Source organism: Oncorhynchus kisutch, linkage group LG11, assembly GCF_002021735.2.
Source record: "Oncorhynchus kisutch isolate 150728-3 linkage group LG11, Okis_V2, whole genome shotgun sequence".
In the NCBI taxonomy this organism is placed as follows: Eukaryota; Metazoa; Chordata; class Actinopteri; order Salmoniformes; family Salmonidae; genus Oncorhynchus; species Oncorhynchus kisutch.
The window spans coordinates 48,901,577-48,917,579 of NC_034184.2; positions in this window are offsets into that span (position 1 = coordinate 48,901,577).

Genomic DNA, 16,003 nt, shown 5'->3' on the forward strand with positions numbered 1-16,003 from the left:
AATACATCTAAAAACAGCTTAAATTATTTATTGCTATTTAACAATATGTTCTTATGTAATGAAAAATACAGTGCTGTGAAAAAGTATTTGCCCCCTTCCTGATTTCTTATTGTTTTGCACATTTGTCACACTTAAATGTTTCAGATCATCAAACTAATTTTAATATTACTCAAAGATAACCAAGTAAACACAAAATGCAGTTTTTAAGTGATCATTTTATTTATTAAGGGAAAAAAGCTATCCGAAACTTCATGGCCCTGTGTGACAAAGTAATTGCTCCCCCCTTGTTAAATCATGAATTTACTGTGGTTAAATCACATTTTTTGTAAAACTGAGTTCAATTTCACTAGCCAAACCCAGGCCTGATTACTGCCAGACCTGTTGAATCAAGAAATCACTTAAATAGAACCTGTCTGACAAAGTGAAGTAGGCCAAAAGATCTCAAAAAGCAAGACATCATGCTGTGATCCAAAGAAATTCAGGAACAGATGAGAAACAAAGTAATTGAAATCTTCAGTCTGGAAAGGGTTACAAAGCCATTTCTAAAGCTTTGGGACTCCAGCGAACCCCGGTTAGAGCCATTATCCACAAATGGAGAAAATTTGGAACAGTGGTGAACCTTCCCAGGAGTGGCCGGCCTACCAAAATTACCCCACGAGCACAGCGACGACTCATCCAAGAGGTCACAAAGAACCCACAACAACATCTAAAGAACTGCAGGCCTCACTTACCCCAGTTAAGGTCAGTGTTCATGACTCAACCATAAGAAAGAGACTGGGCAAAAATGGCATCCATGGCAGAGTTCCAAGGCAAAAACCACTGTTAACCAAAAAGAACATGAAGGCTCGTCTCAATTTTGGCAAGAAACATCTTGATGATCCCCACAGAATATTTTCCCCAAAGTCTTGGACTGACGAGACAAAAGTTTAACTTTTGGAAGGTGTTTCATCTGTTTCATCTAGCATAAAAGTAACACAGCATTTAAGAAAAAGAACATCATACCAACAGTCAAATATGGTGGTGGTAGTGTGATGGTCTGAGGCTGCTTCGGGACCTGGACGACTTGCTGTGATTGATGGAACCATGAATTCTGCTCTCTACCAAAATGTCCTGAAGGAAAATGTCCGGCCATCAGTTCGTGACCTCAAGCTGAAGTGCACTTGGGTTCACACAGCAGCAAGTCCACTTCTGAATGGCTTAAAAAAAACTAAATGAAGGATTTGGAGTGGCCTAGTCAAAGTCCGGACTTGAATCCGATTGAGATGCTGTGGCGTGACGTTAAAAAGGCGGTTCATGCTCGAAAACCCTCCAATGTGGCTGAATTAAAACAATTCTGCAAAGAAGAGTGGGCCAAAATTCCTCGATTGCAGTTGTTGCTGCTGAGGGTGGCACAACCAGTTATTAGGTTAAGGGGGCATTTCTTTTTCACATAGGGCCATGAAGGTTCGGATAGCTTTTTCCCTTAATTAATAAAATCATCACTTAAAAACTGCATTTTGTGTTTACTTTGTGTAATATTTACATTTGTTTGATCTGAAAATGTAAGTGTGCAAATGTGCAAAAAAACAAGAAATCAGGAAGGGGCAAATACTTTTTCTCAGCACTGTATATGGAAAATAAATAGTGTTATCTTTACAGTCTTTTCGGTCCTCTGAAACAGCAGGTAGTCAGCAGGTTGTTACCTTCAAAAACACCACCCTTGGAGAGCAATTCTGAGGAAATAATTTTGTGCGAACTAAGTGAACGCTTCTGAGGTGAAATAAAACTAGAACTGCCGGCGTCCTCCTTCCTTCGCGACCGCTACGAGGTAGCCAAGCAATCAGCATAGCAACAAACGTGTTGGTTCATTATGTAATCCGGTCAGAATGTTGCAAGTTCTAGCAACAGCCCTAGCAACAGAAGCTAGAACTCATCAAATCCCATTGTGATGTAGAGGGGGACACTATTTGTCCGGGGGACACTATTTGGCATGACAGGCCCTATGACTCACCATACGCCCAGAAGCTTGACCTCGGATGTGTCATAATAATAGGTAAGTCTGCCTGGGGAGCGTTCACAAGCCTCTCTGTGAGGTACCTTTTACACAAACACTGTGGAGAAAGGACGCCCTACTCTCTTCGAGCCAAGTCTCAACCTCTCCTTGGTGAAAGAAAGATGCCTGTCAACCTGCATTACGCAGCTACTAAAGTCTTCCTTGCAACAAAGAGTAAGTTCACTTGGACTGCAATGTGTTCCAGCAAACAAGATGACAATAAATTGGCCTTCTCCATCGAAGACAGCTCTTTTCTGAAAATTATGATGGAAGGGATCAGGAAGGACGACAGCAACAGCTAGGTGGCACCATTACCATTCAAGTCACCAAGACGTTGTCTCCCCGACAATAGACCTCTAGCCTGAAACGCTTCTCCTCCCACAGATGCAACTTCCTTAGGAAACCCGAGATGAAAGACTACTTTGTCTCTTTCATGGAGGAGATTTTCAAGCATGGTCATGCTGAAGTGGCTCTTCCCCTGAAAGAAGAAGAAGAACGGTGGTAACTACCTACATTTGGTGTCCATTACCCAAAGAAGACTGGTCAAATCCCTGTGGTTTTTGACTCCAGTGCCCAATACGATGGAGTATCCCTCAATGATGTCCTCATGACTGGGCCTGACCTCAACAACACACTCCTTGGGGTGCTTACTCTTTTCCGTAAGGAATCTGTTGCTGTGACAGCGGATATCCAACAAATGTTCCACTGTTTTCTGGTGAAAGAAGACGATCGTAACTTCCTGTGTTTCCAGGGAAACGACTTGTCAGAAGACATCATCGACTACTGCATGAAGGTCCATGACTTTGGCAACAGTCCCTCTCCAGCAGTGGCCATCTACGGCCTCAAACAGTCTGTTCAAGAAGGAGAACCAGACTATGATCCTGATGTCAGACAGTTTGTGGAACGTGACTTCTATTTTGAAGATGGCTTAGTCATTTTCAACAGTCCAAGATGCAGTCACCCTGCTTAAGAGAGCACAAGAGATTCTCGCCAACTCCAATTTTAGGTTACACAAGATTGCCTGGATGGATTTGTCCATGGACCATCGCCTTTCGCATGACAAGAGGCCTCGTCCACAGTAAGCGGTTGCCCGTCATATTTACCTGTATGAGCATGAGAGCCGTTCATATTGAAGTCCTTGAATCACATCAAACTTTATCAACGCCCTGAGGCATTTCTTCTCGATCAAAGGCCCAGCAAAGCAGATTCGTTCCGGCCGTGGGACCAACTTCATTGGGGCCTACAAGGAACTTAAGATCCCCTCGAACATCAAAGGCGACTCCTTGGATACCTACATATCTGTCAGAACAGGACTGCAGCTGGATATTTATTTATTTATTTATTTTATTTGACCTTTATTTAACCAGGTAGGCAAGTTGAGAACAAGTTCTCATTTACAATTGCGACCTGGCCAAGATAAAGCAAAGCAGTTCGACAGATAAAACGACACAGAGTTACACATGGAGTAAAAACAAACATACAGTCAATAATGCAGTATAAACAAGTCTATATACAATGTGAGCAAATGAGGTGAGAAGGGAGGTAAAGGCAAAAAAGGCCATGATGCAAAGTAAATACAATATAGCAAGTAAAATACTGGAATGGTAGTTTTGCAATGGAAGAATGTGCAAAGTAGAAATAAAAATAATGGGGTGCAAAGGAGCAAAATAAATAAATTAATTAAAATTAAATACAGTTGGGAAAGAGGTAGTTGTTTGGGCTAAATTATCGGTGGGCTATGTACAGGTGCAGTAATCTGTGAGCTGCTCTGACAGTTGGTGCTTAAAGCTAGTGAGGGAGATAAGTGTTTCCAGTTTCAGAGATTTTTGTAGTTCGTTCCAGTCATTGGCAGCAGAGAACTGGAAGGAGAGGCGGCCAAAGAAAGAATTGGTTTTGGGGGTGACTAGAGAGATATACCTGCTGGAGCGTGTGCTACAGGTGGGTGATGCTATGGTGACCAGCGAGCTGAGATAAAGGGGGACTTTACCTAGCAGGGTCTTGTAGATGACATGGAGCCAGTGGGTTTGGCGTACAGGTCACAATGGTGGGTAGTATATGGGGCTTTGGTGATAAAACGGATTGCACTGTGATAGACTGCATCCAATTTGTTGAGTAGGGTATTGGAGGCTATTTTGTAAATGACATCGCCAAAGTCGAGGATTGGTAGGATGGTCAGTTTTACAAGGGTATGTTTGGCAGCATGAGTGAAGGATGCTTTGTTGCGAAATAGGAAGCCAATTCTAGATTTAACTTTGGATTGGAAATGTTTGATATGGGTCTGGAAGGAGAGTTTACAGTCTAACCAGACACCTAAGTATTTGTAGTTGTCCACGTATTCTAAGTCAGAGCCGTCCAGAGTAGTGATGTTGGACAGGCGGGTAGGTGCAGGTAGCGATCGGTTGAAGAGCATGCATTTAGTTTTACTTGTATTTAAGAGCAATTGGAGGCCACGGAAGGAGAGTTGTATGGCATTGAAGCTTGCCTGGAGGGTTGTTAACACAGTGTCCAAAGAAGGGCCGGAAGTATACAGAATGGTGTCGTCTGCGTAGAGGTGGATCAGGGACTCACCAGCAGCAAGAGCGACCTCATTGATGTATACAGAGAAGAGAGTCGGTCCAAGAATTGAACCCTGTGGCACCCCCATAGAGACTGCCAGAGGTCCGGACAGCAGACCCTCCGATTTGACACACTGAACTCTATCAGAGAAGTAGTTGGTGAACCAGGCGAGGCAATCATTTGAGAAACCAAGGCTGTCGAGTCTGCCGATGAGGATATGGTGATTGACAGAGTCGAAAGCCTTGGCCAGATCAATGAATACGGCTGCACAGTAATGTTTCTTATCGATGGCGGGTAAGATATCGTTAAGGACCTTGAGCGTGGCTGAGGTGCACCCATGACCAGCTCTGAAACCAGATTGCATAGCAGAGAAGGTATGGTGAGATTCGAAATGGTCGGTAATCTGTTTGTTGACTTGGCTTTCGAAGACCTTAGAAAGGCACGGTAGGATAGATATAGGTCTGTAGCAGTTTGGGTCAAGAGTGTCCCCCCCTTTGAAGAGGGGGATGACCGCAGCTGCTTTCCAATCTTTGGGAATCTCAGACGACACGAAAGAGAGGTTGAACAGGCTAGTAATAGAGGTGGCAACAATTTCGACAGATAATTTTAGAAAGAAAGGGTCCAGATATTAAATCCACCTCATTCCTCTCACATGGGTGTTGCCTGGGAGAGGATGATTGGCATAGAATTCAGGATTCTCCATGCTATGTTCCTCCAACAGGGTCATTCGCTAAGTCACAAAACGCTCACTACTCTGATGGCAGAAGTGGCTGCCATCATCAATGCCAGACCTCTGGGTCCAGTTTATACAGATCAAGATGACCTCTCTCTGCTACTCTCCTCACCCAGAAAGTGAGTATCCCTTCGAGTCCTGCTGGCAACTACAGAGCCAAGGATCTCTTTAAGAGTCAGTGTCTTCTTGTTCAACATCTTGCAAATACCTTCTAGAATAGGTGGAGGAAACAATACCTCTCTTCACTTCAGATCAGAAGTGGCAGTCAAACAAGCCCAACCTTGAGCCTGGAAGCATTGTGCTCCTCAAAGACAAACAAGTCATGAAGATTGCATGGCCTGTTGGACTGATCTCTCAAGTATTTCCCAGCAAGGATGGTAAAGTCCATAAAGTCGAGGTTAGACTCTGCAAGCAAGAAGGAACTAAGCTCTTTCCTAGGCCTGTCACAGAGACATTCCTTCTCCCTCCAGAGATCTAAACAAACAAGGCCTCTTATATGAATATTCCATAGTTATCAGAGTGGCTTTTGTTCTGTTTTAGTTGTAATACTTACCTATATTACTTACCTTGAATTTGGCTCCCCCTATTGTTGATCTGCAGTATTTTTGTTTAGCTAGAAAATGACCTGTCATGTGACCTGTTAGGAGGAAGTTGGTCATTGTTGCCTCATGTAGAGCTCAGAGTCCTCTGTTTCAGTTGTCTGCTTACAATCTTCAGAGTATTTTAATTCCTTTTGCATATATTTTTTGTTCCAGAGCATTATTTGTGGAATTTGGATGTGTATGTTTACTTTGTGGAATAGATGGACTGCACTAGTTTAATTGCTACAGTCTGTTAGCCTATCATTTGCTAGTTGTCAGTGTGAGCAAAATATCAGGTCACATTCATATCTAGTTTGTATTTTATGACGGATTACATTGTCTTATGCAGACCTTGTTGTCTTTGTTTCAGTTTCACGCTGTTTCAACTCAATAAATCTTGTGAACATGGAGATCATCCTTTGAGGATTTTGATGTGAAAGCGCTTTATCTTGCTGTCAAAATATGCACACGGAGGACAGTATAATAGGGTTCCATTTGGAACAGAACCCCATTGTCATGGTCCTGGCCCCCATACGCAAACCACTGTAGTATAAATGTGACAAGCATTTTCACATATCTGTGTGTGTGTTTGTGTTTCACCTCGCCATAATACTATAATATTTTCCCACACACCAGGGAAGTTTTGCTTTGGGATACCCGGTTGCGTAGACACACACACACACAAACAGTGTGGGATTCCAGGGGAAAACGTCTAATTTCACTCGTCCAATGACCTCATCCCTACCTGTCAGGTGGAAACCTATGTAAGGAAATGGATGACATAGTTGGCAACAGGATACATTTTGGGCTCATTCTCTACCCCTCCAATCTCTTTGTTTCACCAGTTATACTACTGGATGTGACGTTTAAAGTCACAGTCAGGTAGACTGTTCACTGAGTGGGTCTGACAGTAGCCTGTTCTCTATAAGCAAGTTTGGAAGTAGCCAGTCCTGTTCTATTCCATTCGACTACCACAGCGATTTGATGGACAAATCAACAAACTGTAATCTCTCTCTCTTTGACTCTCTCTCCCACTGTTTCTCCTCCTCCTACATCTACCACTCTCCAATACAGAGTCAGGATTTGTTCTTCCCTCCACCTCCAGTCTCTCTCCCTCGCTCCTAAAACCAGTTATATTTGCCATGAAGTGAAATCAAATTGCAGGGGTTAGTTTTCCCACTTTAAAACGGCCACATTGTTTAACAGCCATCCTATCTCTGGGGTCTTTACCTGGTGAACAGCGGAATCATATATAAATATATATATACAGTGGGGCAAAAAAGCCACCAATTGTGCAAGTTCTCCCACTTAAAAAGAATGATAGGCCTGTACTTTTCATCATAGGTACACCTCAACTATGACAGACAAAATCAGAAAAGAAAATCCAGACAAATCACATTGTAGGATTTTAAATGAATTTATTTGCAAATTATGGTGCAAAATAAGTATTTGGTCATTAACAAAAGTTTATCTCAATACTTTGTTATATACCCATTGTTGGCCATGACAGAGGTCAAACATTTTCTGTAAGTCTTCACAAGGTTTTCACACACTGTTGCTGGTATTTTGGCCTATTCCTCCATGCAGATCTCCTCTAGAGCAGTGATGTTTTGGGGCTGTTGCTGGGCAACACGGACTTTCAACTCCCTCCAAATATTTTCTATGGGGTTGAGATCTGGAGACTGGCTAGGCCACTCCAGGACCTTGAAATGCTTCTTACGAAGCCACTCCTTCAAAACTCAAAATCTCACGATACACGGCCCCATTCACTCTTTCCTTTACACGGATCAGTCGTCCTGGTCCCTTTGCAGAAAAACAGCCCCAAAGCATGATGTTTCCACCCCCATGCTTCACAGTAGGTATGGTGTTCTTTGGATGCAACTCAGCAATCTTTGTCCTCCAAACACGACGAGTTGAGTTTTTACCAAAAAGTTATATTTTGGTTTCATCTGACCTTCTGCCAATCTTCTTCTGGATCATCCAAATGCTCTCTAGCAAACTTCAGACGGGCCTGGACATGTACTGGCTTAAGCAGGGGGACACGTCTGGCACTGCAGGATTTGAGTCCCTGGCGGCGTAGTGTGTTACGGATGGTAGGCTTTGTTACTTTGGTCCCAGCTCTCTGCAGGTCATTCACTAGGTCCCCCCGTGTGGTTCTGGGATTTTTGTTCACCGTTTTTGTGATCATTTTGACCCCACTTGGTGAGATCCTGCGTGGAGCCCCAGATCGAGGGAGATTATCAGTGGTCTTGTATGTCTTCCATTTCCTAATAATTTCTCCCACAGTTGATTTCTTCAAACCAAGCTGCTTACCTATTGCAGATTCAGTCTTCCCAGTCTGGTGCAGGTCTACAATTTTGTTTCTGGTGTCCTTTGACAGCTCTTTGGTCTTGGCCATAGTGGAGTTTGTAGTGTGACTGTTTGAGGTTGTGGACAGGTGTCTTTTATACTGATAACAAGTTCAAACAGGTGCCATTAATACAGGTAACTAGTAGAGGACAGAGGAGCCGCTTAAAGAAGAATTTACAGGTCTGTGAGAGCCAGAAATCTTGCTTGTTTGTAGGTGACCAAATACTTATTTTCCACCATAATTTGCAAATAAATTAATTTAAAATCCTACAATGTCATTTTCTGGATTTTATTTTCCTCATTTTGTCTGTCATAGATGAAGTGTACCTATGATGAAAATTACAGGCCTCTCACATCTTTTTTAGTGGGAGAACTTGCACAATTGGTGGCTGACTAAATACTTTTTTGCCCCACTGTATGTATGTATGTATATATATATATATATATATATATATATATATATTATTGATCCCCTGTTGTCACAGGGGATCACTACTCTCACACACTGCATGTACAGCAAAGACATTACACATATTAACAATTAACAACTCTATTAATGATGTTGCTCTTGCTGCGGGCGATTCCCCGATCCACCACTACACAGACGACACCATTCTATATACTTCCGGCCCGTCCTTGGACACTGTGCTATCTAACCTCCAAACGAGCTTCAATGCCATACAACACTCCTTCCGTGGCCTCCAACTGCTCTTAAACGCTAGTAAAACCAAATGCATGCTTTTCAACCGATCGCTGCCTGCACCCGCATGCCTGACTAGCATCACCACCCTGGATGGTTCCGACCTTGAATATGTGGACATCTATAAGTACCTAGGTGTCTGTCTAGACTGTAAACTCTCCTTCCAGACTCATATCAAACATCTCCAATCGAAAATCAAATCAAGAGTCGGCTTTCTATTCCGCAACAAAGCCTCATTCACTCACGCCGCCAAACTTAACCTAGTAAAACTGACTATCCTACCGATCCTCGACTTTGGCGACGTCATCTACAAAATTGCTTCCAAAATTCTACTCAGCAAACTGGATGCAGTTTATCACAGTGCCATCCGCTTTGTCACTAAAGCACCTTATACCACCCACCACTGCGACCTGTATGCTCTAGTCGGCTGGCCCTCGCTACATATTCGTCGCCAGACCCACTGGCTCCAGGTCATCTACAAGTCCATGCTAGGTAAAGCTCCGCCTTATCTCAGTTCACTGGTCACGATGGCAACACCCATCCGTAGCACGCGCTCCAGGTGTATCTCACTGATCATCCCTAAAGCCAACACCTCATTTGGCCGCCTTTCGTTCCAGTACTCTGCTGCCTGTGACTGGAACGAATTGCAAAAATCGTTGAAGTTGGAGACTTTTATCTCCCTCACCAACTTCAAACATCTGCTATCTGAGCAGCTAACCGATCGCTGCAGCTGTACATAGTCTATTGGTAAATAGCCCACCCATTTTCACCTACCTCATCCCCATACTGTTTTTATTTATTTACTTTTCTGCTCTTTTGCACACCAATATCTCTATCTGTACATGACCACATGATCATTTATCACCCCAGTGTTAATCTGCAAAATTGTAATTATTCGCCTACCTCCTCATGCCTTTTTGCACACAATGTATATAGACTCCCCTTTTTTTTCTACTGTGTTATTGACTTGTTATTTGTTTACTCCATGTGTAACTCTGTGTTGTCTGTTCACACTGCTATGCTTTATCTTGGCCAGGTCGCAGTGAAAAATGAGAACTTGTTCTCAACTAGCCTACCTGGTTAAATAAAGGTGAAATTAAAATAAAATAAAAACACGCACGCTTGCGTGAGTCAGATACTTGCTAAACACACACACAGACAGCTGTGTGCCTCAGATACAGGACTCCTTCAGAAGGCTACAGATCAAACAGAACTTAGCGAAAGCAGCATGTGTTTTTCTTTACTCTCCTTGTATTTCATGTCATCATAACATAATTGATGCATATTACCCATTACAATTGTGCACATGTTTGTCTTTGTCCAAGAGAAGCAGAAATGAGCAAGTTACTGTTTGTGTGTGTTGTGCTTAGGTGTAGGAACTAGCTAGACATCAAGGAAAGCCCTAAGAGGTGTTTGCACACACGGAATCCCCTACTTCTGCCAAATATAATTTATTCTATTTATAAATTTGGCTATTTGTCAAGCTTATAGAGCATAATTTTCCATTGATGAATTAGTCAACAATATTGTTTCCTTCCTTGATTCACTCTGAGTGCAAAATCCTTTAGCTGAATGCTCTAATTACATTTTGATAAATTAAAGTCAGTCTTTAAATTCTCCATTGTATAAACAATTTTATTTTCCTGCTTGTCTGCTATGTGCACTGATTTCAAACAATTAGAGTAAATGTGTCATTCTCACACCTTCCTCCAAATCTTTAATTACTTCATTGATTCACAATCAAAACAACTTAGCTAACATTGTTTTTGATGTAAAGCTGATCATGTTATGGGTGATGACAGATTTACAGGGGTAAGAGGAGCGAGGATTTTCAGAAAGGCCTGATGGTCTACTACTGTCAGATTTTCACGGGAAGGAAATAAAAGCACAAAACAATGATTCTAGGCTTTCTGGATTCGATACAGGGTAAGCGTCGGTGAGTATGTTCATTTTTGGTTGAAAATGTCTCTCCGAATTCGCTACAATCATTCATTCTTGGGTGTGCAACCTTGACTGATGAGCGATATCCTGAGCTCTGTTTTTGAACCAACAATCTTGCTAGGGTACCTGTCTGCCACATATCAGGCCGGTGACAAATGACCTTTGGCGTGGCACATCTGATAAAGTTTCTCATGTTCCCGCCATGACAGCGAGCCACGTTATTCTGCAGTGACAGCATGCGTCAGCGGTAATTTATGGTGCTCTGCCACTTGCTAAAGGAGCATTTAATAAGCTGTCCTGCCATGTCTGATGTGTATCATTGTGACAGTGACCTACTTACAGTCCCTTCGTTTGGAATGTCAAACACATCACTGTATCAGCACGTCTGGGGATGGACTGTGCTTGGTCATCATTAGCTGTATACGCCTATTTAATGGATTAATAAGACTGTCACGGGTGTCGTTGGAAGTAGACCAAAGTGCAGCGTGGTAAGTGTACATTTTAGCTTACAGGGCTAAGTGGCACAAACAAAGTTAACTTCCCACACTGACAAGGGGTAAAGGCTGCCTAAGTATGATTCCCAATCAGAGACAACGAATGACAGCTGTCCCTGATTGAGAACCATACCCGGCCAAAACAAAGAAATACAAAAACATAGAAAATAGAACATAGAATGCCCACCCAAATCACACCCTGTGTTTTGTTTCTCCCTGAATTTGTTGTATGTGTGCACGTGTGCGCACAAGCATGCAAGTCTATTGGCCTATGTGACGTGTATGCAGGCATGTGGTAATTTAATTGCTCGGTTGGTGCGTTCTCTCTATCCCTCCTTTACACACATGCAGTGTCCATCAGAGCAGACATCTCCATTGGAAGCAGACACATATTGATGGTGCTAGCCGCCAGTGACGACTGGTCGTCTTCCTCCTCCACGGTGCTCCTGGTTAAGGACGAATCTCTGATCCAGAGATCCAAACCAGAGGTCTCATCAGCACCGCGCTGCCTGTCAGGCACATTTTAATCACAAACCCTAATTAGAATTTACACTAATGAATACAAATGACTCCCAGGACTCCACAAGCTGATAGTCATAAATTATCATTGTCGCTAAATAGCATCAATTTACAGCTCCATAGTCATTTTTCAATTACCTGCTCCCGCCGGAGCCACTTGAGGATGATCTGCCGTAGATAAAGATAAACTATGTTTCTATCCATGGAGTGTGTGTGTGTGTGTATAAAATAGTTTTCTCGTTATGGGAACATCTTTGAAGTGGTGAGCCAGTTATTTTTTTCAAATAACAGCTTGACAGAGAGGGTTGGTTAATTATCAGCAGGTGTTAATCATGATTTTCTGACATGGCTGATGGGGGTGGGGTGGGGGAGTTCGGGAGGTGAAGACAGTCCTTGCCATTCCATTACATGTTCTATATACTGTAGTTGCCTAAGTATCAGAATGCCTGAAAAGGCAGGTAAGTCACAGAAGATCATGACCCAAATTATTTGTAGGTTACTTTTTGCTGGATAAATGTCTTTCTGAGATGATATATCAGACAGCTTTTTATTTTGAGTTTAAAGGGACATTACACTCCAAAATCAAGGTTTGCCAGATGTTTTCATATGTTGGTTCTCGGTTGATATACTGTAGTTTCACGTAGCAGGCCATCTAATGGAAAAGATAGGCACCATGTAATTTCCAGATTTCTGGTGCTTATGTTTTCCATTCATTTGGGTTGAGACGTAGAGCTGGACCTACACCACCGATGGCGTGATATTTGGACTACTTTTGAGGTCTGAATATATCTTCCAAAATGTGATTTTGAAGTGTAATATCCCCTTTCTAAGTAAAGGTGTTTTTAATCCTATAGCTGTGGTGGTGAAACACATTCACATTGAGCCTGCCTCTCTCCCTGCAATGAAAAATAAATACAGTAATGGAGCGAAACCACTGTGTGTTTGTGTACGCACTCTCACATGTCTGTGCCAGTGTTTCCAGTGCTCTGAAGATGGGCCCTGTCCCGGCCCTATCCCCAAACCCCTCATGATTCACTCTCTACAGACCAAACCTCTTTACTATGCTTCCTACTTTTCTGGGAGTGAAGAAAGAGCCCCATAGCCCTGTGTGTGTGTCATTATAAATTTGTGCCTCTTTCAGATCTGCCAAGCACAACTCTGTCTCTGCTGGTTGCTTGCAGAGCAGCTCTTACAAGCACAGCTTTTTTTGTTTACAACTACAAAACGTTTGGCACAGTTTAGTCGCTAAATTTGTGCCAAAACATATTCAACACAGGCAAATGTAGTTTTGATTCACAGGAGAAGATTCACTAGTCGCAAAATCTTATTGGATTTGACATAACAAGTTACATGTTTGCAAGTGTTGTATTTATTCACACAATACCTGCTTGCTAGGGTTGTTGCATTTACTCTCAAAAGAAGTTTGCAGATATTTTTTGCAACTATACAACTGATTATACAAGTAACAGCTCATATTTTACATGTGCAAATCATACTTTATATGCTTGTACACTTAATTTAACTTACAAATATGTATTTTACAGTTATAAGGAAGGTGTAATCGTATAGTTTGTCATTTTATATTTTGATTATGCTATATTTAGAATTTATATAAGTAATTTCAAACCTTATTCAAACAGTTTTGTTGAATAGGAAACACATCATAAAATATTTCATCTTTTTTAACCATATTTGTACTGTTTAGCCTACTGGTTAGCGCATTGGGCCAGTAACCAAAATGTTGCTGGATTGAATCCCTGAGCTGACAATGTAAAAATCTGTTGCTCTGCTCCTGAACAAGGCAGTTAACTCACTGTTCCCTGGTAGGCCGTCATTGTAATTAAGCATTTGTTCTTAACTGACTTGCCTAGTTAAAGATTAAAAAAGTCATGTGCTTTTCTAATAACCAATTTCTGTGTTCATGCAAGTGACTAATTGAGCGAATTCTCACTATCAGTATCTGCAATTTGACAGTACACCCAGAACCTTGTTCTGGGAAAGGGATTTAGAGAAGAAGCCTTGTGAGGTATTGGTTGGTCACATGAAGGAAGCAAACGTTAATGATGAATTAATTTTGAATGATGAATAAGCTAAATCATGCAAATATAACTTGTCTGTATATAAGAGAACTAATGGGACAGCCCCGGGTGGAGCTTCTGATCGCCATGTGTGTGTGGTGCATTGAGTTGGTTGGAATCTCTCCAGCATGCTGATAACAAACAATGATTCATTTAAGATGGACATCGACTGTCCCTGTGTAGAATTTCTACGATATTATTGATTCTGCCTGCTGAGCTTTCCAGTGGGGGTCTGCGAGGAAAACCGATGGCACATTTTAAGAAGTGTGAGGGAAATTCCGTCTGACCAAAAGACGACGAGACCTGCCCAGACCAGACACTTACTGTGAGATGCCCAAGAGGAGACATATCATCCACAAACAATTGAGGGACACAGCTGATTTCAGTCAATTTAAATGAATTTGAAAAATAAAAATGATTAAACCAATAATATTAATGTGAGTAATGTATAAAAAGGTACCCATAGTCATATAGAGAGAAGGTTATTTACTAGTCTTAAGAGAAGACTAGAGCGATGGTGTAATGGTACCATGGAAAGCCCCGCTGATAGTGGTCTGTAGGCATTTATTGAATAAGTGTCTACGTGGTCTGCAGCTACTATCAATAATGTGGTGTTATTATATACAGTGGGGCAAAAAAGTATTTAGTCAGCCACCAATTGTGCAAGTTCTCCCACTTAAAAATATGAGAGATGCCTGTAATTTTATCATAGGTACACTTAAACTATGACAGACAAAATTAGGGGGAAAAAAATCCAGAAAATCACATTGTAGGATTTTTAATTAATTAATTAGCAAATTATGGTGGAAAATAAGTATTTGGTCAGTAACAAAAGTTTATCTCAATACTTTGTTATATACCCTTTGTTGGCAATGACAGAGGTCAAACGTTTTCTGTAAGTCACAAGGTTTTCACACACTGTTGCTGGTATTTTGGCCCATTCCTCCATGCAGATCTCCTCTAGAGCAGTGATGTTTTGGGGCTGTTGCTGGGCAACACGGACTTTCAACTCCCTCCAAAGATTTTCTATGGGGTTGAGATCTGGAGACTGGCTAGGCCACTCCAGGACCATGAAATGCTTCTTACGAAGCCACTCCTTCGTTGCCCGGGTGGTGTGTTTGGGATCATTGTCATGCTGAAAGACCCAGCCACGTTTCATCTTCAATGCCCTTGCTGATGGTAGGCTTTGTTACTTTGGTCCCAGCTCTCTGCAGGTCATTCACTAGGTTCCCCCCATGTGGTTCTGGGATTTTTGCTCACCATTCTTGTGATCATTTTGACCCCAAGGGGTGAGATCTTGCATGGAGCCCCAGATCGAGGGAGATTATCAGTGGTCTTGTATGTCTTCCATTCCCTAATAATTGCTCCCACAGTTGATTTCTTCAAACCAAGCTGCTTACCTATTGCAGATTCAGTCTTTCCTGCCTGGTGCAGGTCTACAATTTAGTTTTTTGGTGTCCTTTGACAGCAATTTGGTCTTGGCCATAGTGGAGTTTGTATTGTGACTGTTTGAGGTTGTGGACAGGTGTCTTTTATACTGATAACAAGTTCAAACAGGTGCCATTAATACAGGTAACGAGTGGGGGACAGAGGAGCCTCTTAAAGAAGTTACAGGTCTGTGAGAGCCAGAAATCTTGCTTGTTTGTAGGTGACCAAATACTTATTTTCCACCATAATTTGCAAATTAATTCATTAAAAATCCTACAATGTGAGTTTCTGGATTTTTTTTCTCATTTTGTCTGTCAAAGTTGAAGTGTACCTATGATGAAAATTACAGGCCTTTCTCATCTTTTTAAGTGGGAGAACATGCACAATAGGTGGCTGACTAAATACTTTTTTGCCCCACTGTATAGGAGATACATATGGTGCATAGGAAGTAACAACAAGATAATTGTTGAAGTTGCACATGGGGTAATAAAGGAGATTACCGAGTGTGTTCGGGAATAATACTAAGTGAATGTGGGTGTGAAAGTTGTGTGATTGTGAGATATGACATATTAAGCTGATTTAAAATGTGGAT